Genomic DNA, 21,688 nt, shown 5'->3' on the forward strand with positions numbered 1-21,688 from the left:
AAAAGGAAAAAACCCCCCCCCCCCCAAATCCCATATTAGACTTCTTCCCTGCACCCTGGGGTCCCCCCAGCTCTTTCCCTGTCCACCCCGCCTCAGCCCCCAGGGTTCCTCCCTGCCTCCCGCTGCTCCTAGATCATTATTCACTTGTGGCTGCCTACACTGTCTGTCCCAGGGGAGTAGGCAGGGAGGATTCAACCTGCCTGCCCAGCTGCTGCTGGGCTGCTGCTCTTCTGGCCCAGAGAGCAGCGGTGGTAGCTGGGAAGGCAGTTTGACAGGGGGCAGGGGAGTGGTGAGCCAGGATCTGGGGTGCTAGGGTAAGGGCCTGATCCAAGCCAGTGAGGGAGTGGGGAGGTGCATCTGATCCAGGCCAGTGAGGGAGGTGCACCTTAGTGTAAGATGAGCTGGTTAACATGGTTTGGAGATCGATTGGTTAAGAGCTCCATAAGCCCCCCAAAATTACTATGTAACAAAGCCCTCACTATCTCCCAGCACAACACAAAGGCTGTCCCAATGCCAGCCTATGTAGATCCAATCTGCAGGATTGGCACTTACTCTCCAGTTTCACATCAAAAATATTTACTTCTTATTTTTATTAATATCACAAACTTAGTTTGGTGGGGTATCTTCTTGTGAGGTGATTTGGGATTAAAGTGAAACAAAGAGAAGCAATTACTGCAGCAAGAAAAGGAAGTATGGAAAGAAGAAACAAAAGCAGGGGGAACGTAGGAAGACATTGGGGAGGAAGAGGATGCCAAAACATATTACAGACTGAGAGAGCTGGGGCAGCAGAAAGTCTGAAGTAATTAGAGAGGGACAGACTAAAGTGAATAAGCATGTTGAATAAGCATCTGAACATGCATTTAAATAATTCTCCATGTTCCTGTGTCTGTGAAATATGAAACTGGTGGCCTGGTAGGCCTAGCAGAAAAACACAAGAGCCATTGGTAATTCTTTCATTATCAGCATAATGTAGGTGGTAGTAAAACTTATTTCTCCCTCCTCCACAAATGTTAAGAAATACAGAAGGGGTTCAGCTGGAATTTCTTCTAGCCACTCAAATTCCCTCTTTTTAAGTGCTGCACTTATGCACTTTGTGCAAGACTCAAGGCTTTACATTCCATTCTGAGTTGAACGTGATGTCTAATGATAGCAAAAACACACCTGAAGGAGGAAGAAGATAGCTCTTTTGTAGTGTGTCTAAAAAATGGTACTGAGCAGCAAAGTTTGGAAGTGAGTGGCAGATCCATGCTTCTCTGATATTCACAGACATTTAGATCTCAAGTTTTTTCTCAGTCCTATCTGTAGCTTAGTCTTCAAAATTAGGACAGCTGCTACCATATTTCAGTGGGTGATGCGCCATGTTTAAAAAATCTCACCTGCACGCATATCTGAAACTGTATGATGCTGAGTGAATTGTTAAGAAGGTATGAAACTGCATTACTTCACATATGCAATGCAAACTTCTAATGCTTATAAACAGTTCCAAACCATTTTTTTCAAAACATTCAAAAGCACTTCAGTGAGAATTAAATACTCGAGTAATCAAAAAACAGTTCTTGAAAAAAATCAGCTTTAAAATGACATGAGTATATAAAAAAATGCAGTAAAAATTTTGGCTTAACCCTTTAAATAAATACTATTATTGGGCATTTGGCTGAGTAAAAATTTTAAGACAAAAGTTACTTTCCTAATGCTTTTTCCCCTGTTAATACTATAGCTATAATACGATTTCCAATGGGAGAACAGGAGGGTCACAGAGTAACGCATGGTGACAGAAAAGATTCCATGAAATTTTCTCTATATCAAAATGTTGCCTTAAATTAAGAAATCTGTGATCCCCTACTTCACAGGTTATTTTTTGGGAGAGTTGTAAGCTTCTGAAAACAAAGAGTATATAATGAAAAAAAAACTTCATCAACCATGTCTCTAGCATTGCTAGAGGGATACTACAATAAAATTCTATTACACTGTCAAAGAGAAAAATGCAATGATATCAATCCTTCTTTTTCTCCTACATTTTTCAATACTGGGTTTCCCTCTGTGAAAGAAAAGTTGGTTAACTTTTGACTCACAGAACACATCTATCTAAATCCTTCAAAATAATGATCCTTTTAATTTTTCCTTCAGTGCTACCTCTAACCCTGTTCCTCCCTTCAAGGACTTTCTGAAATGTTTTTAGACTGACTGTTTCTATTCATTGTTCGCATCTCCACCCACTGGCATTCTCTACTACTTTCTCATTCCCACATCAAAGAGTCAGAATGACACTTTCCAGCAAAGAAATCTTGAGAACCAGTTTTCCATAAAATATTCATGTAACCCTTGAAGCTGTGTAAGAATGACAGGCTAATCCTTGAGATTTTAAAATGCTGTCCCTAACATTTTCAAAGACAAAAGAATATAACCTGATTTCAGTTACTCCAATACAAATCCTTTGACTGCCACGTAAGTCAAGAATAAACCTGGATTTATATCAAGTAACTGGATTCAGAATTTGGTCATTAAAGATTACTTCATGCATGGGTTAGGAATGGGTGATTTAGTAGGGTGCTGGTTGTACTTGTATTCAAATACTGCTTTTATGCTCTTCCCCTTGGATATGCTGTATAGATGGCAGTTATTAAAGTGCATAAACTATAAACAAAATTTCAAAACAAGCCCATGATCACTCGTTGACATAGAAACTGGAGTTTGGCTAGGAGTACACTAAGATTTCAAATTCGTGTACAGAGGGTCTTTTGACCATCTTGACAGACTGAAAACTTCCAGCCTGTTCAGAAACAAACATACATATCATTCTCCAATTTTCCTACATACCCACAACGGAACCATGTGGATACTCTATTGTAGATACTTTGCCGCCCTAAAAGGATATACTCCCCACATGGCATCACCAATATAAAACCTAAGAGTCATATATTCAAAGAAATTAACTGGATTTTCCCATGATAACAGAAGAAAAATATGTTCTGTTTCTTAACCAACTTTATTTTAATTATTCTTCTGCGCCAGCAATGTAAACATCTTTTCACTGAACTAGAAAGGGTTCACTGGCTGTGTCACCAAGTCCAATCCTATTTGGAACTCAGAGAATGCATCTCAGAGCATCCTATCAAAGTGTAGAAGCAGTGTTATATTCCCACTGTAGACTTTTCCCACTTCATAAGCCAGAGCTAAGAAGAAAAGAAGGCTTTGACATGGCCTCCAAACATTCCATAGAAAGTGATGCACACTGAGCCCCTCATGAATTGTGTCCCAGTGGCACAATGGCAAATATCAGAATGACCATGGCCCAGTTTGCAGATTTTATGCATACCTCAATCTTTTTTCTTGACTTCACCCTTCAGGTCATCTATCCCTCTAGACCCAATATTTAAAAATCAGAACATCTCCTTGGCAGACTCCAGCACTTGTACTCCAGATGCAAGTCCCATATAATGGAGTAAGCATCTGGCACATCTGACTCACTCAGCCTAACAAGGCCTATTGTAGAGATACCACTCTCTCCCACAACTGTCAGCCTACTCTGGGCTCATCCCCAGCTGTTAATCTCAACCCTTTTTTTTCCAAGTGAATCTGAGAGTGGTTGTGGAGGACAAATCCACAGCAGCCTCAAGGATGAATTTCCCACTCTGGAACAGATCAGTAACTTTGAATGGATGAGACACAATTAATCCAAAGCCTCTGTAGAATGAATATCAGAGAAATCACAGTGTAGTGATAGAAGGTATAATTTAGGGATCCTCCCTAACGTAAGAGACTGTCATACAGTCATGGTAAATTAGGGCTGGAAGGGACCTCAAAAGGTCATCTAGTCCAAGCCCCTACTCGAAGCAGGCCCAGGCCCAACTAGCTCATTCCAGCCAAAGCTTTGCCTAGCCAGGCCTTGAAAACCTCCAAGGATGGAGATTCCACAACCTCTCTAGATAACCTGTTCCAGTATTTTACTATGCTCCTAGTGAGAAAGTTTTTCCTAATATGTAAACACTGAGTGTAGGTAATGTTGTAGTCTGGTCTGTATGCTGGCCTATGTACAAGTGAGAACAAGAATTCACACAGGCCTCTGAATGTCCTCCCCAACCTCTAAAGACAAGGCATACAGTAGTAAACTGGCACACTGTGCACTTGCTCCCCTTTAGCAAGACAGGGTAGAATTGTGGCAGCACCTACCAGAGCAACTGAACTGTGGTTAGTAACTCAGCATCAGATTACTGTCCCCCACCCCCCCAAAAAAAAGGCAGCAGCAAGGGAAGAGAATCCTCATTCTGAAGCATGATGTCCCCCACATAAGGTTAATGGGACATCACAGGTACATGGCACCTGTTGCACATGTCAAACTCTAAACATGCATCCAAAGCCTTAGCATTTGTATTAAAGTCAAATCATGATAAGAATGAGAGAGGAAAACACTGAGCTACATCTTGAGAGGTGCTGAGCTATCAACAACTTTCACTGAAGCAACACTCAGGTTTCAACATGAATTTTCTTGCCTCGCTCATTCTGTGCATTATCGCATTCTTTCCATTTTTTTTGTTTTTCTTTGTACAGAAATCAGGTGCAAACGGTTAAAAGTAAAAATCCTTGACTTCTGTAGGACTGTGTAGATGAAATTGAGCATTAGATTTCTGTGCTCTTGTAGACAGTTCCCATTCAGTTCTTGAGCCCTCCAGTTTTAGATACCTTTTAGAATAATAGAAAATTAGGGTTATCATAGAATCATAGGATATTAGATTGAAAGGGACCTCAGGAGATCATCTAGTCCAACCCCTGCTCAAAGCAAGACCATCCCCAACTAGATCATCCCAACCAACACTTTGTCTAGCCAGGTCTTAAAACCTCTAAGGATGGAGATTCCAACACCTCCGGGTAACCTGCTCCAGTGTTTTACTACCCTCCAGGTGAGAAAATTCTTCCTAATATCTAACCTAAACTTCCCTTGCTGCAACTTGAGAACATTGCTCCCTGTTCTGTCATCAGCCACCACTGAGAACAGTCTAGCTCCATCCTCTTTTGAACCCCCCTTCAAATAGTTGAAGGCTACTATTAAATCCCTGCTCAGTCTTCTCTTCTCCAGATTAAATACGCCCAGTTCCCTCAGCCTCTCCTCACAAGTCATGTGTCCCAGCCCCCTGACCATTTTCATTGCCCTCTGCTGGAATAATAACTTCCCTCAATCTGGTGACAACACTCCTACTAATGCAGCCCACTATGCTGTTAGCCTTCTTGGCAACAAGGTCACACTGTGGCTCATATTCAGCTTATTTTCCACTGTAACTTCCAGGACCTTTTTTGCAGAGCTGCTGCCCAGCCAGTCAGTCCCCAGCCTGTACTGGTGCATAGGATTCTTCAACCTTAAGTGCTGAACTTTGCACTTGACCTTGTTGAACCTCATGAGATTCCTCTTGGCCCAATTCTCCAATCTGTCTAGATCACTCTGAATTCTAGCCCTACCCTCCAGCTGCAGGCGCTCGCAGGCCACATGGAGCCATATCTACTACTCCCCCCAGATTGGTGTAATTTGCAGATTTGCTGAGGGTGCACTCTATGCCATCCTCCAGGTCATTGATGAAGACATTGACAAAAACCTGCCCCTGGACCGATGCATGGGGTGCTCCACTTGATACCGGCTGCCAAGTAGACATTGAGCCATTGCTACTCTCTGAGCCCAATGCTCCAGCCAGTTTTCTATCCATTTTACAGTCCATTCATCCAGCCCATACGTGCTTAGCTTGCCTGTGAGAATATTGTGGAAGACAGTATCAAAAGCCTTGCCTAAAATAAGTGTACATCAATCACATCCACTAGTCTCCCCACATCCATGGATTCAGGCATCTCATCATAGAAGGCAGTGAGGTTGGTCAGGCATAACTTGCCCTCAGTGAATCTATGCTGACTGTTCCTAATCAGCTGTTTCTCCTCCAAGTGCTTACAAATGCTTCCTTGAGGATCTGCTCCATGATTTTTCCAGGGACTGAGGTGAGGCTGACTGGCCTGTAGTTCCCTGGATCCTCCTTTTTCCCTTTCTTAAATGTGAACACTATGCTTGTCCTTTTCCAATCATCCGGGCCCTCTCCTGATCACCATGAGTTTTCAGAGATGATGGCCAATGGGTTTGCAATCACATCACCCAACTCTCTCAGCACCCTGGGGTGCATCCCATCCAGCCCCATGGACTTGTACATGTCCAACTTTTCCAAAGAGTTCCTAACCTGTTCTTTTACCACTGAGGTCTGCTCACCTCCTCCGCAAACTGTGCTGCCCAGTGCAGTAGTCTGGGAGTTTACCTCGCCTGAGGCAAAAAAGGCATTAAGCACTTCAGCCTTTTCTGCATCCTCTGTCACAAGGCTGCCTCCCCATTCAGTAAGAGACCCACAGTTTCCCTGATCCTCCTCTTGCTACCAACATACTTGTAGAAACCCTTCTAGTTAGCCTTCACATCCCTTGCTAGCTGCAACTCCAATTGCACTTTGGCCTTCCTGACTTCATCCCTGCATGCCCAAGCAATGCTCTTATATTCTTTCCTAGTTATTTGTCTAAGTGTCCACCTCTTATAAACTTCCTTTTTGTGATGTAGTTTGCTGAAGAGTTCCCTGCTAAGCCAAGCTGGTCTTCTGCCATACTTGCTAGTCTTCCTGAGCATCAGGATGGTTTGTTCCTGTGGGAAGTTGGGAATTGGGAGATGCTCCCCGAGTCAGGGAGTAGATAGGCAGTAAATCAGGGGTAGGCAAAATACAGTCCACAGGCCGGAGGCCATTCTATCCGGCCCGCGGGGCCCCTAAAAAAAATGTAGAAAATTAATATTTCTCTGCCTTTGGTTCCTGTCAGAAGTGATAGGAACCAAGGACAGTAGAACCCAGGGGAAGCCTGGTGGGCTCCAGCAACAGCAGAGCCTGACCGGCCCTGCCCCCCAGCTGGAAGCCCCAGCCCTTTCTGGACTGGGAGCACTGTGGCTGCCCCGGCGGGAAGCTCAGGTAAGTGGGGGCAGGGAAGGAGCTCCGGGGGGGGGGCGTGAAAGCGGCCCCTCCCTGCCCCACTCCCAGTGCCCCATGCTGCAGCTGCTTGCAGCCCGTGTGGGGCTGCCTGTGCCCACTCTGGACAGCCCCATGCAGGCTGTCAGCGCCTGCAGTGTGGGGCACTGGGCATGGGGCAGGGCCACTTTGCCCCCGTGCTCAGCTTTTCCCTGGGCTCCTTCCCTGCATGGAGAAAAGCGGCCCCTCACCCGCCCCATGGCCGGCACCCCATGCTGCAGGCACTCAAGCCCACGCAGGGCTGTCTGGAGCAGGCACAGACAGCCCCAGGCGGGCTGCAAGCTGCTGCAGCGCGGGTCACAGAGCATGGGGCAGGGAGGGGCTGCTTTCCCCACTCCACTGTGCTCAGCACCACCTTGTAACCTGGCCCCACTGCCAGGCTGGCAGTGGGGTGGGTTACAAGCTGATGCTGAGCGCAGGGAAAAGCAGCCTCTCGCCCACCCCACGGCCAGCGCCCCATGCAGCCACCTGCAGCCTGCCTGGGGCTGCCTGTGCCTGCTCCAGACAGCCCTGTATGGGCTGCGAATGCCTGCAGCAGGGAGCGCCAGCCATGGGGCAGGCAAGGGGCCACTTTTCCCCGCGCTCAGCACCAGTTTCTTCCCTGTTGACGAGATGGGGGGTGGGGCTGTGCACAGCCCACCGCCTGTACCGCGGGGCTAGAGGGCACTGGGTGTGAGCAGGTGGGGAGCCAGTGGGAGCACAGGGCACACACTGGTGTCCCAGGGCCAGTGCCAGAAGGGCCCAGAGCAGGGTGGCAGGAACGCCGGGTCCCAGCTGGCAGGGCCTCTATGGAGCCAGGCCAGCTCCCCCCTCTCCCTGCTGGTGCAGCCCAGCCCGGCTCCACAGACCCCTGCCAGCCTGCACCCTGCTCTGGGTCCCACTGGTGCTGGCCCTGGGACACTGGTCCCAAGACATTGGGACACTGGTCCCAAGATGGTGACCGGGGGCAGGGCACCTGTCAAGGGGTGGGGCACCTGTCAAGGGACGGGGCTACCCATGGGGCCCCTGACACCCTGCCAAAACTGGGTAAGCAGCCCCCTGCCAAAAATAACTGCCCACCCCTGCAGTAGATACAGAGAGCCTACAGGGGGTTGCCTACTGCTCTTCAATAAAATTTGTTTAGTTTTTCTCATTCATGCATGACTGTTTCTATTGAACCTGGTGATCACTACACCCAGGACTTTATAACAGTAAGTCATAATGGAAACATTTGGACTATAAGTAAAATACTAATGTAAATAAGGCCCACCCTGGCTTTTTGACTGGGGCAAACTGATTACAGGCTGTCTTTTTGTTATAATGTCATCTTCCCCTTTCTTTTGAGAACTTTTCTGTTCACTGGCAATATATACCAGATTTGTCAGATTTACTCAAATCTAAGATGACCCTGAATTCAAGACTACCCCTAATAATTAGATTCTATACATGAAAAAATGCATAATTTGTTATAATTTTCCATGCATAGAATCTAATTATTGTTGGGCCATCTTTAATTCATCCCTCCTACCATTGTGGGGTGGGGAGTGGGGATGGGAAAGGGCAGGCAATGGGGAAGGGGCAGGTGGATTGAGGAGATCAAGCAGCTTGCCTCCTGTGTGTGCCTGTCCCCCTGCCCCCTGCAACCTTAAGTCCCCTCTTCCCTCCAGCATCTGCTTCCCCCTGTCTCCCAGCCCCTGCTCTGTGCTGGCATGCTCCATCCCCATTCTAGCCTGCGGCACTGAGCATGACCCCATCCCAGACCTGTAGCAACCATGAGGGCTGCACAACACTGCTTCCGAACCCAGCTGGGGCTGTGCCTGGTGCCCTAGGCTATAGTATGCAGGGAGCAAAAGTAAGAGGGGGAAGGGAAAGGAGCAGGTGGGAGACCGGAGTCTGAAGAGGGGAGGAAAAGATGGGGAGAAGAAGCTTCAAGGAGAGAGATGGTAGGATGCAGAGGTGGTGAGGGACAGGCAGACAGCAGCTGCAGCTATGACTTATCTGGGGTAGGAATTGGAGCCCAAGCCACAGAAGCCACTTGCCATCCCTTGCTCCCCTATCCTTATGCTCAATTCTAAGACAAGGGGTTTCTCCCCCATGTTAAATGGGAGGGGGGGAGGGGACATTGTTTTAGAATCAAACATATGGTAGTTTTTATTTTGTTTTAGGCAGCTAAAATATGTAAGTTTAGCAGTTTAGGAACACGCTTTTGGAAAAAAGTAATTTCCCAATAGAATCAAAAGTTTAACACAAGAAAGGAAAAATTAACAAACACAAGAAAAAATACCAATATTTACCCACATCTACATTACCTATTTTTGGCCAAACTCCTCCATTCAAAATGAACTTGTACCCCTAAAATATTTTCTACCATTTATTTTACAAGGACTCTAGTGTACATTCCAGATATTTGCAAACTGCAAGTTATCACATACTGTACTCAGGCATCAGAAAAATATCAAGACATAGAATACCAGCAATGTCCATCAAAATTCCTTTATGGATGTTTCTCTGTTATCACAAAACCTTTTACTGGTTTGGGTCATAGCCAGTAAAGGTAAATTTTTAAAAACATTCTTCAGTAGCTTACCTGTTCCCAATTAATTCAATGCTAAAAATTATATGGACATCAATGGGAGCAGAGTTTGGACAATGAGCGCTTGTCCTGAGGCAAAGTCCTCTCTAGAACTTTTGAGTCCTATTAACAGCCTACACGGTACTCAAACAGTGACTATCATACACATATTAAAACAAGGTATTCTCCAGAGATTTCGTATAAATGTCCATGCCATGCACATGTGGCATGGAAGGATGCATGATTTTTAGGATCCAGGATAAATTTCCTCAGATTCCACTGAGTGATTAAATTAAGTTCTCCTATTGCCCTAGAGAAAGAGATAGAACAAAGAATAAAGTGGTCAATTTATAGATTTTAATGGACAGTTTTTCCCACATGTGAGAAGTGACATGGGAAAAAAAAGGAGCCAGTGGAGGCTGATATCAAGGAAAGAGCAAAACAGGCACTGACTGTACATAACTGAATGGGGCTAAGCACAAGTAGCTTATTTTTAATTTATTGAAAGGAAAGGAATCATAGGAGGGACTAAAAGATAGGGGACTTTTGGAAGAGACTGGAGTGTGTGGGGGGGGAGGTAATGAAAGCACTGACAAACTGGAGAAGACTGCACAAGAATTTTTAGCCAGGTGGACAGAGAAAAGCCAGATCTGGGCGATACTGTGCAAGAAACAGCAAGATTGAGGCATCATCTGGAGGCATAGGTCAAAGTCAGTGATAAAGGCAAGATCATAGGTTTAGGCAATAAGAAGGATAGTGATACTGTCTTTCATGACATAGGAAGGGGGACAGACAACAGGGCTTTATGGACAAAAGAAAAAAGATCAAAAGTTCTTAGAATTCAAGCAAAGAAAGAAAACAAAACAAAACTATTGTATCACGTAGCTTGACCTCCTGGCCTAATCACAGGCCATTATATTTTACCCAGTTACCCCTGCATTGAGTCAGAAAAGCCTGTTTAGTTAAATATACCTTCCAGAAAGGCATCCAGTCCTGATTTAAAGCCTAAGAGATAAAGAATCTGTCATTTCTCTTGGTAGTTGGTTCCAACAATGCATCATTCTTATTGTTAAATCCTTATGCCTTGTTTTTTATTTGAATTCCCTGGCTTCATCTTCTACTGGATCTTGTTTAACCTTTGTCTGCTAGACTGAAGACTCCTTTCGTACAGGATCTTCCCCAGTAAAGGTAATAAAACACTAATGAAGTTAGTTCACTATCTTATTTCTGATACACTAAATAGATGGAGCTCTTTAAGTCTCTCATTGCAAGACATTTTATCCAGGTCACAAAATATTTTTGTGACTCTTTTGCAACCTCTGCAGCTTTTCAACAGCCTTTTTGAAAAGTGGACACCAAAACTGTAATATTTCATTATCTCAACAATGCTTCATACGGAGGTAATATCACCTACCTATTTTATTTTTTGCTGTTCTATCTTTACATCTAATGTCCCAACGTAAATGACTACCATCAGGGAGGCACCCTGCTTCCTCTGTAGATGTGTGGGGTGCAATTCTATTCCTTCCTGGTCATCTGTGTGGCCATTTTTTGCTCATTTATATGGCATTTTTGGCACAGGTAAGAATTCTTTTCCTGAGCATGTAAGCTTCTACAAGTAGACAACAGCATACGTGTATAGAATGGGCATGCGCAGCAAGCTACACACTGGCCATGTATGAACTCAGCTAAGTGTGTATACCCCTTGTGGATTCATAGTAGCACCTAAGGCCTCAAATTGTTAAAAAAAGAAGGACCCTTCCATATTTCAGTAGGTAACTGGCTAGGTTACCCACCTAGGAAGCCAGAGAGCCTAGGTTCTAGACCCTCTCACCCACAAAGGCACTGAACCTGGGTATCTCCAATACCTTCCTAGCACAATGCTTTCACTACCACACTACAGGTCATTATCCAAATACTTCTTTCTCTACCACTCCTTTTGAAGCCAGCCTCCTGAACAACTACAAAAGTAAGGCATGTGGGAGATAAGTGGGGCCACAAGGAAGTGAGCAAGCCAGACCTCAGTGAGGCGGTTGCTTACCTGAAAAGGTGGAGCATCTGGGTTCTGGCCTTACTCCCAGTTAGGCACAAACTTTTCTCCTATGCTGCCCTCTACCCATTTTTATATGAATATTAAATGCAAGGGGCAGAAGCTCAGCTTCAAAAGAAGCACCAGAGAAGGGCTTCAGTAATGCTCAGTGGTTTGTGCACTGTGCTGGGAGGAAAAAAAATCAGAGAAATCTACACTGAAGCCACCTCTGGGCAAGGGGGAGCCTAAAACCCATGCATAGTACAAGCATGCATTTCCAAGCATAGTCCTTAACCACTCAGCTATTGAAATTAAAACATGGACGCTTATATGTGCCTGGAGTCAAGCTATTGTAAGTGACAATACTACTCTGGATTGCATTTTAATTACAGGAGGCAGGATCTGCCCCAGTGAAGCTGTATCAATGCAAGTGGGAAGGGACTTGGGCCTGCAATAAACAGTGCTATAACCAACACATCAGGCTTTCTATTCCCCTCTCCAAACAAAGGTGCCCTCCCTCCTCTTAAGGATTATGGGTTATGTCTTCAAAACAGACCTCTTTCCTACATCAAGTAATGAAGACTGCCCCAAAAGCCTCTCCAGATGGTACAGTCTGTGCCTCTCTTCCAGCCTCACGGGGAGAGTGTTTCAAGCAAGTGGAGTACCACATGGAGAAGCCTGCTCTCTGCCACCAATGTTGTATATGCAGTTTCCGAGAGCCTCTGTAATGCAAAATGCACAAGCAACATTTGAAGCAAAGCCTCATTCCCCCTTGCTAGTGCAGCAGCCATTCCCAGAGTTAGGCTTCCTTTTGCTTATTCTCTTTCTATTCCCATAAGCTCACTGGGCAGCCAAGACAGAGCATAGTTTCAACAGGAAGGGGTTCAAAGTACTGATTTGCCTGTGGTCTGCTGGGTGCTGTTTTGAAATCTGATTTCCCATATTATACATTTTCTTGGGGGATTAGTCACAACCTATATCTCCAGACTTCTCCTGTCAGCCCCTCAATTCTAGGTTACCAGGCAAAAACTATAATGTGCATTCATTGTTCTTGTTTGACCACAATTTGGGGGGTTTATGCAGAATTTCTGTGTCCACAGCACTGTTGGACTGCAGCAGAGCATAAATGGACTGAGATACTTAGGAAGCATTACTGAATAATTTCTGAACCTGTGCACTAGGGCACAGTAGGGCCCCTGGCAGACATTAAGATAATAGCCAGTGGGATCTGAGGAATTTTATTCCTGATCCCAGAACTCAATTGCCTTGCCATGCCAGACACACATGGTGAGATGTATGATGTTTGAGATGGGACATAAACCCCCCAAATCCCAATCATGCTACTGCCAGGGCTGTACCCAGACCCAGGTCTGTTCCTAGCCTGATCCCACAGATCAGGCAGGAGGCAGCACTGTCCCAGACCCCCAGCTGACAATCAGCAAGTTGCTGGGTATGCTTCAAGACCCATGGCTGTCTAGGGCCAATGCTGACAATCAAGTGATTGTTAGCATCCACCCGGGATAGCCCAGGGCTGTCCCCAGCTCATAGCAGCAATCAGCTGATTACCAGCATCAGTGAAGTGGCCTGGGTCTGGAACACATACTACATGCTCAAGTTAAAGTGCTATACAAACCAATCACAAAGATGTTTTACATTATATATGAAACATCTTTATGACTGGTTTGTCATTTTATAGGACCATAAATTGGCTGACTATGTGGAATGTTGTACATTGGTTGTGCCAAAACTGTAATGTTTGCCAGGACCCTGAGGTGTACAGGACAAAACTGTATCTACGGTACTTTGCTCTGGTTGAGGTACACAGTTGTTGCTGTGACTTAGATTCCTAGAAACTTTGTGTCACTTGTGTCTTAGGAGTAAAACAGAGTAAAATATACTTCTGCCCTAAGTACAACACTAGTAGACTTTCAGTCATCTGGCATTTATCAGCATTTCAAGATATACTAAGAATTAATACCTCCAAGCCAGAGACCTCTTCAGCCCACTCTTTTAGGATGCTAGGGGTATGTCCAGATGAGTGCACACATGCATTTCCCCAGGGGCAAATAGCAGTGGGGGGGTTTTTTACACTGGGATTTCCCTGTGTCAAAAAACCAGCCACACTGTAAATTAGCAGTGGCGAATGCCTGCATGTGCAGTGTGTGGTTTGCGGTGCCGCAGATGGGCCTGCAGCACCACAAACTGCATGTGTGCACTCATGTGGATGTGCCCTAGGTTATTAATTATATAGGCCTTGCTGATTTAAAAATATTTATCCCTACCACTTATTGTCTAATATCCTTATCATAAAGTTACTAAAGGACTGAAAAATACTTCATCATTCTTAAGTGATACAAGTATTACATTCTTGCTTCTTTTCAAATAAAAAACAAAAGTTTCCCTTGAAGACATCTGTTTTTCTATATTAACAATTTGACCATCCCCTTGTAACGATAGCTTTTTATGATGACTATATGATTGAGAGGTTGACTGTAGTTACTATTCTTGTTATTATTACTTGTACATTTAAACTTTTTTTACTATATTTAGTCCTACTGTTAGCTTTCGTCAGCAATTTCTACACTTTGGGCATGTCTACATGTACCCTTAAGTATGACTAAATTTAATGTGCAATAAGCTAATGTGCATTAAGAGATTTTTGGCAGGGCCACTTGCAGGGACTTGGCACTAAAGTTAATGCCAAGTCCCTACAGCCCTGCCATGTGCCCCTAGTGGCTGGGCAGACCCAACACTAAAGTTAATGCTGGGTTGCGTCTACATGTGCATTAATACACTTTAACTAATTGCGTCTAAACTTGATTTGCATTTTCAGGTATTAAATTTAGGTGTGATTAAACTAATTTCACCATTTTTAATGTGTATTAAGAGCATGCACATGTAGACATATGCCTGTAATTTGCTTTAAATTAGGCTAATGCTCATTAATGCATCTCATGTAGATGTGCCTTTCATGGCTTTTAATTAATACTGATTAACTTCTATTTCCCCTTTTTCCAATTTCTAATATATTTCTTTTCACTTCTAATTGCTATCTTCACTTTGCTACTGAAGCAGGTCTAGTTTATAGGTAAAGATGCACCTTTTATTATAGTTTTAGGAAACTCTAAAAACATTTTATTAGGTGTGCAAGACCTCCAATATACTTTGTAAGCAAATGTCATCCACAACAACATAAATTTTCTTTCTGCACATTACTGAAAGTTGCTTACAGAGTAACACATCCAGTTCTCTTGTTTGAGTTGCTAGTCTATGACAGACCTCTTGGGTTACTTAGCACACTGAGTACCCATTGAATACCCTGAGGTTCTGAGTTATCACCAGAAACACTAAAACAGGTCCTGGTGTCTATACTATAGAGCACTATCTGCAAACAAACCTCTTTTACCATCTCTGCTCTCAGTAAATAGGTTTTAACCAGTAATTTTAATATTGCAATGTGCCAAATACATTGTGTTTCTTTACATCAACAAAACATCCAAATCCTCGTGCTGTAAACCCAACCTTGTTTCCTTCCATCATCAAGTAATGAACTGTTTAGATGTGTGAGATGCAAATGATGTCATATACTTGGATTTTTTAAAAGGCCTTTAATACAGTCTCCCATGAAGCTCATATAAGTCAGGTGGGCTGGGAACTGGGTAAGGGGTTGGATGGAGTACAGCCAAGAGTGCTGAGGGAATTGGCTGGAGTCATTGTGGGACTGTTGGCAAAGGTATTTGAAGACTCGTACTCGGGAGAAGTTTTGGAAGACTGAAAAAAGGACAAAGTGGCGCCAGTCTCTAAGAAAGGGAGGAAGGAGGATCCAGGAAACTATACGCCTGTCAGTTTGACCTTGCTACCAGGTAAAATTTTGGAAAAATTTATCAAGAAGTCCATTTGTGAAAGACTCAGAGAAGGCATGATGCTGAAGAATAGCCAACATGGTTGGCTCTTGATTCTAAGCGGGGGAGAGAGAGACAGGGAGGGGGGGAGAGACAGAGAGAGAGAGCGCAATGTTATGGTTGAGAACTTAAACTCAAAATGTCAGGCAGCTGATAGTTACTGCAATTTTCACTGGTATAGACTCCCAGTATAGAGAAGGGAAAGAGGAGAATAAAACAAACTGATACCTTACAGGCTACTTTCATGCTTTCTTTAAAATATATAAGAAACATCAGTAATACCTATGTTACTCCATGATTAAGGGGTTGTAAGGGAAAATTCAGTATCCTATTCTAATTATTCATTACAAAAGAAAATTAAATTTGAAATAATATTAGTGTGTTGGCTACATCTGGAGTGAGACAGCTTGCAAGTGCTTCTATCAGCAAAGGATTATAAAGCAAGTTCTAGGAATTCCCACTGAGAATAAAAAGTAGGTCAGCCAAAAATTGTAAATAAAATATGAAGCAATAAAGGGGGAAAATACCTCTGCCTCTTGAAGGACACAGCATGGTTTTACTCACTTCAATAGTGATATTAGGTTAATCAAATACTGTTCTTGTATTTGATTAATTATGTAAAATATATTGCGATGATTGGAAGAGATCAGAACAGTCCTTTTATGTAAATTAAAACAGGTGATTTTACACATATGACCTAATACTGCTCCAAATTCTAATCTAAAAATTTTGCCTGTTTTTGCAATGGAAGCAGAAGCAGCTTTGTAACTCCCCAAGCTTTTAGAATTAAATCCACAATTAAGGATGGATAGACTGCAAACAAAATAGTTTAAGGATTACTAGAAGACAAAACTGTTCACAACCTAATAGACTACAGAAAGACAGAAAACAACAAAGAAAAAAGGAAATGACTGAAAAAAGGTGAAAATGCCCTCTCTTTTTGATTTACTAGTATATAGCGGTTACACATAAACATTGTTTTTTTAAACGCTGGGACATTTTGAAGTAATGTGCTTCTAAATACAAACACTCAAAGCAAAACATTACATATTTATATACAGGCACAATTTAGAAAATAAAATTTGTGGGAACACAAAGCTCTCATATAAGGGACTAATCTCTCATTCTTTGTTTAATTTTTGTAATGTACTTTTACTAATAATAAATCACTCCTTTATTCAGGTGATTTTATGTAGTCCTGCTGCATTTGGAAATTCTTTGCAGCTGAGCTTCAAGCCGTGTTCCCTATCTTATGAAATATTTGTGAATGCTGTTCCTGGTATTCTGCTACACACAGAGATAGTGAAAGCTACTAAACTGATAAAAAAAAAGCACGAACTGCATCTTGTTGCTTTGTGAATATAGTAACTGAAGCCATTGAAAAAAATCTATCTCCATACAGATTGCCTTGTCAAAAACACTAGCTCTTCCCTGTATCAGAAGGTATAATTCACAACATGCATTTAAAGTGTGACTTTTCATTTTTGTTCTCATTAATCTGATTTATCTACCAGCTTTATTGATGAATAACCATTTTCCTTCAATATTACAGAGATAGTAACTTGGCTTGATTTTGGTTTTCCATTTCTAAGATAATCCAAAATAGGATCAAACTGTCTCCTCAGCTCCGTATATAAAATATATATTTCCAAGTCAGTCCATGGAAAAGAGATGTGTATTTATGTGAAGGTAGAATTTAACCAGTCAGAAATATCTTTCATAGAAAAGCACATCTGGAAATCATTGTACTTCTATTAGCTTTTTATATTAATTGGTTTAAGTTATTATCTAATCAGTATCCAACATTTTACTTCAATAATTATCTTTGCTGCAATCATAAGGCAGAAAAATGAATCTTTATCATTTGCAGATTCCTTACAGATATTACAGAATAGTAAAATTGATGACTGTTGGCTCTGGATTTAGGACCCAGAGGCATTGTTTCAGACCAACCACAACCTTTCCATTCAATATATATCTATAAGTCAACTCCCCCCAAAAACAAACCTTTAAATGCCATTTTCTAAGTCAACAATGATCACTTTAAATTACTTGAGCGAAGTCCAAAATGTGATATTTTCCACAATCCATCTGATCTAGCTCCAGACTACAACCTGGCTAATAGTCAGGTTTTAATTACAAATGTCAGTTTACTTTTGAGACTAATTTTAATGCAAGAAAAAAATATTAATTTTTAGAATCATTACCCCACAGTGAAAGTAATGGAAAAATGTGTAGATTATAAACAAAATGTATTTTGATAGATTCTTATGATTGTGTCAATTACTGAGGATTAGCAAATGCAACTAGAATTTTATTCAGATCATGTTTACATTGCTCAGGACTGCTTCTGACAGGGCATTTTCCCATTTATCTATAAACCACTGAAGTGGTTCTTGGTATAACGCAGTTACATTTTTCCCCTCAATGTATAAATGAGATATCATTTTACGGCATTTTATATGATGATTACAAGGTGTTCTATATTAATCACTTTATATTAAGAGACTGAGACTTTAAATCAAATATTCATATCCTGCGGCTTGAGCCTGTGAGGTGCTAAGCATTCTGTCTCTAATTCAACAGATCACTTCAGCACACACTTAACCTATACTAAGTGAAGAGGGACTTCAATGCAAATGATTACCCTATTTATTTGGATAACACACAGATCTCCTCTCAGAAATTAGCCACCTAAAACTAGGGTGCATATCTGAAATTATTAAACTGATTTGCAAGCTGGAATGGCAGCAGCAGGCTATGCTCAGCACCAGCTGTCCCAGGGCTGAATGCTTTAGCTACCGCTAGCTATAGGTTTAACCCTCTCACAGCCATTGTTGAATTGAGGCTTTGAAGGGTCAACAGCAGTGGCTGTCAGATGGTTAAACCAATAGCTGTCAGCAAAATAGCAGGAGGAGGAGTGACACTGATAAAAGGACTCTGCCCTAACTCCATGCAAGGAGAGCAGTCCACCCATGGTTGAGCTAGTGCTTTGGTAGACAGGGGCACTTTTACATGTGCTCCAGGGGTGGGGGTGGGGGTAGCACTTTAATTATAGTGGCTCCCAAAGCCACTCTAATTAAAGTACCACAGAATCTGTGTATCAGCATCCATGCACTTCAAAATGGTAGCAGGGGCACTTGAACTAAAGTTTGTTTGACAAGCTTTAGTTCAAGTGCCCCCACCACCATTTTGAAGCACGGGAACCCTGATACACAAGATGCAGAAGGCTGCTGGAGCACAGTAATTACCGCTCCAGCAGACTTGATTAATCGAGCACGGTAAATACAGCACGAAGCAGCCTGTGCCCATGTACTGGCATCCTATGACTCTGGGACAAGGGTTTTTTTTTTTTGTAGATTCTGCCTTCATATAAGGTGATGCATGTGGTATGCAGATAAATGCAATATATGCTTGAGGTTGATGACATGCTGGACTAAATACCCTGGATTTTGTAGTATTGTGGAAGCTAAGTAGCCCTGTCTCTACCTAGTGCTTGAATGGGAGGCCACTGGCGAATCCCAGGTGCTGAAAAAGAACAAGCCAAGGAGTTTTGATTACACATTTGGCAAATACATTATGGAAAACACATGTATAGCAAGGTATCATTAAGCCTTATTGGGAAGGCTCAGGAAATGGGAAAGAAAGCAAGTGCATTCCTAGAGTGTAACTGGAGTTCTTAACACCTTGTAGAACTAAGTTCTTCACCATTTAAAAAATAAGGACACATAAGGATGTAAGAATTTAAAGTATAACAGAAGGAAACAGGAAACATTAACAGCAGTTTTGTTCTTCACAGTTCTACTGTACAGTACAGCCAAGTCTGGAGTTGTGGGCCCCAAGTGCCAGAGCTGGAACCGGAGCCAGAGCCTCCCAGAGCTGAGCAGGGACAGGAATCCAACCAGCATGTGGAGGCTCAGAAAGCAGAGCCAGCAGTGGACTTGGAGGCTCTTGGAGTGGAGAAGGGAAAGGAGCCAGCGCTGGATTTGGAGGTTCTGGGAGTGGATTTTGATTTCATAGATATTAGGGCGGGAAGGAACCTGGTAAGATCAGGTCCAGCCCCCCTGCCCGAGGGGCAGGAAGTCAGCTAGAGTCAAAGGATCCCAGCAAGATAAATACCCAAAGTTTCTTGGAAGTGTCCAGAGTAGGTACTTACAACACCTCTGAGGGGGGAAAGTTTGTTCCAGGCCTTGGGGGTTTGGACTGTAAAGTTTTTCCTTATGTCCAGCCTAAAATGGTCTTGCAGGAGTTTGTGACCATTAGATCTTGTCACCCCCTGGGGTGCTATGGTGAACAGGTGTTCCCCCAGATTCTGATGCATACCCCTTATGTATTTAAGTAGCCCTTGAGCCTGCACTTCTCCAGGCTGAAGAGTCCCATAGCTTGCAGACTCTCTTCATAAGACCTGTTTCTCATGCCCTCTGATCATGCACGTGGCTCTCCTCTGGACTCTTTCAAGCTTCTCCACGTCCTTGCTAAATTGTGGAGCCCAGAACTGGATGCAGTACTCCAGCTGCAGCCTCACAAAGGCCGAGTACAGTGGGAGGATGACATCCTGAGTCTTGCTTGAGATGCATCGGTAGGTGCAAGCAGAGTTTGCTTTGCCAGCTGCAGTATTACATTGGTGGCTCATGTTCATCTTGTGGTCAATCACGATCCCCAAGTCTCTTTCTGTCATGGTGCTAGCAACTGCAGCATTGCTGAGCCTATAAAAGTGTGATGCAAATTTTTATTCCTGAGGTGGAGCACCTTGCATTTCTCCGTATTGAATGCCATCAGATTTCATCCACCCACATTGGAAGCCTATCAAGGTTGGCCTGGATCACCAGCCTATCCTCAAGTGTGGAGACTCTTTCCCAAAGTTTGGTGTCATCAGAAACCTTGGCCAGTCTGGTTAAGACACTAGTGTAGTGTCTAGATAGTTTAAGATGACATTGAAGAATACAGGTCCAAGAACAGAGCCTTGGAGGTCACCACTAGTCACCGAGTGTTATGTTGATTTGGTTCCATCAGCTACCTCTTTGGGTCTGACCTTGGAGCCAGTTTCCCAGCCATCAGACTGCAGAGTAGTTGAGGCTGCAGTTGCCCAATTTTTCCATGAGGACATCATGGGACACCAGGTCAGAGGCTCTTTTTTTTTTTCCACAAAGTCCAAATACATGACATCAACCTCTTCCCTTTTGTCCAGGTGATATCACCTGGTCATAGAACGAAATGAGATTGGTCAAGAAAGACCTACCTGCAAGCAACCTGTGCTGGCTATCCCTCAGAATGTTGCCTTCTGTTAGCCTGTCAAGAATCGTTTCTTTGATATTTTTTTCCAAAATCTCCCCAGGGATTAAGGCCAAACTGATTGGCCTGTAGTTTCCCAGGTCTTCTTTCCTCCCTTTCTTAAAGATGGGCACCACACTGGCCCTCTTCCAATCTTCAGGTACCTCCCCCGAGCACCACAAGTTCTCAAATATTCTAGCCAATGGCTGCGCTATGATGTCTGCCAGTTCCTATAGTACTCTTGGGTGCAACTTATCTGGGCCAGCTGATTTATGGGGGTCCAACCTCTCAAGATGTTCCCCCACAAGATGCACACCAATGGTGGGCATATATTCATCTTCACCCGTCACCCCACATCATGTTTGGCAGGGTGGTCCCCTTTGGGCTGGTGAAAACCTGACACAAAGTAAACATTATGCAGATTAGGAACCTCCAACCCAGGAAGAAGCCAGAATTGCCTTAGCTGATTCAAGTGCTGGTGTTGAGGACTGGAGTCATTCTCAACCTCACCAATGGCTGGGGCTGGAAGGACTCTTGCAACTAAATAATAAGGGCACAAGTAGTCACAGCCTGCTGATCCCCTCTGACTAGTTTGTAACAGGCCGCTAGGTCCCCCCTCAGCTTTCTCTTCTGGAGGCTGAACAGGTTCAGGTCCCGTAGCCTCTCCTCATAAGGCCTGCCCTGCTGCCCCCTGATCACGCGAGTGGCCCTCCTCTGGACTCTCTCCATGTTGTCTACATCCCTCTTGAAGTGCGGCACCCAGAACTGGACGCAGTACTCCAGCTGCAGCCTGACCAGTGTCGCATAGAGGGGGAGTATTACCTCCTTGGACCTGCTTGAGATGCATCTGTGGATGCATGACAAGGTACGGTTGGCCTTCCTGACTGCATCCCCACACTGCCTGCCC

At 43.6% G+C, this 21,688-nt stretch overlaps 1 protein-coding gene across 2 annotated transcripts in view; it reads right to left on the bottom strand.

The window, feature by feature from the left end:
• TMEFF1 (transmembrane protein with EGF like and two follistatin like domains 1) overlaps positions 1–21,688 on the bottom strand; it is a 300,669-nt gene that overhangs the window by 173,619 nt on the left and 105,362 nt on the right. The gene's annotated exons all lie outside the window — the stretch shown is intronic.

This window comes from Gavialis gangeticus, unplaced genomic scaffold (assembly GCF_001723915.1).
Source record: "Gavialis gangeticus isolate Ggan-Ray unplaced genomic scaffold, GavGan_comp1, whole genome shotgun sequence".
NCBI lineage: Eukaryota > Metazoa > Chordata > Crocodylia > Gavialidae > Gavialis > Gavialis gangeticus.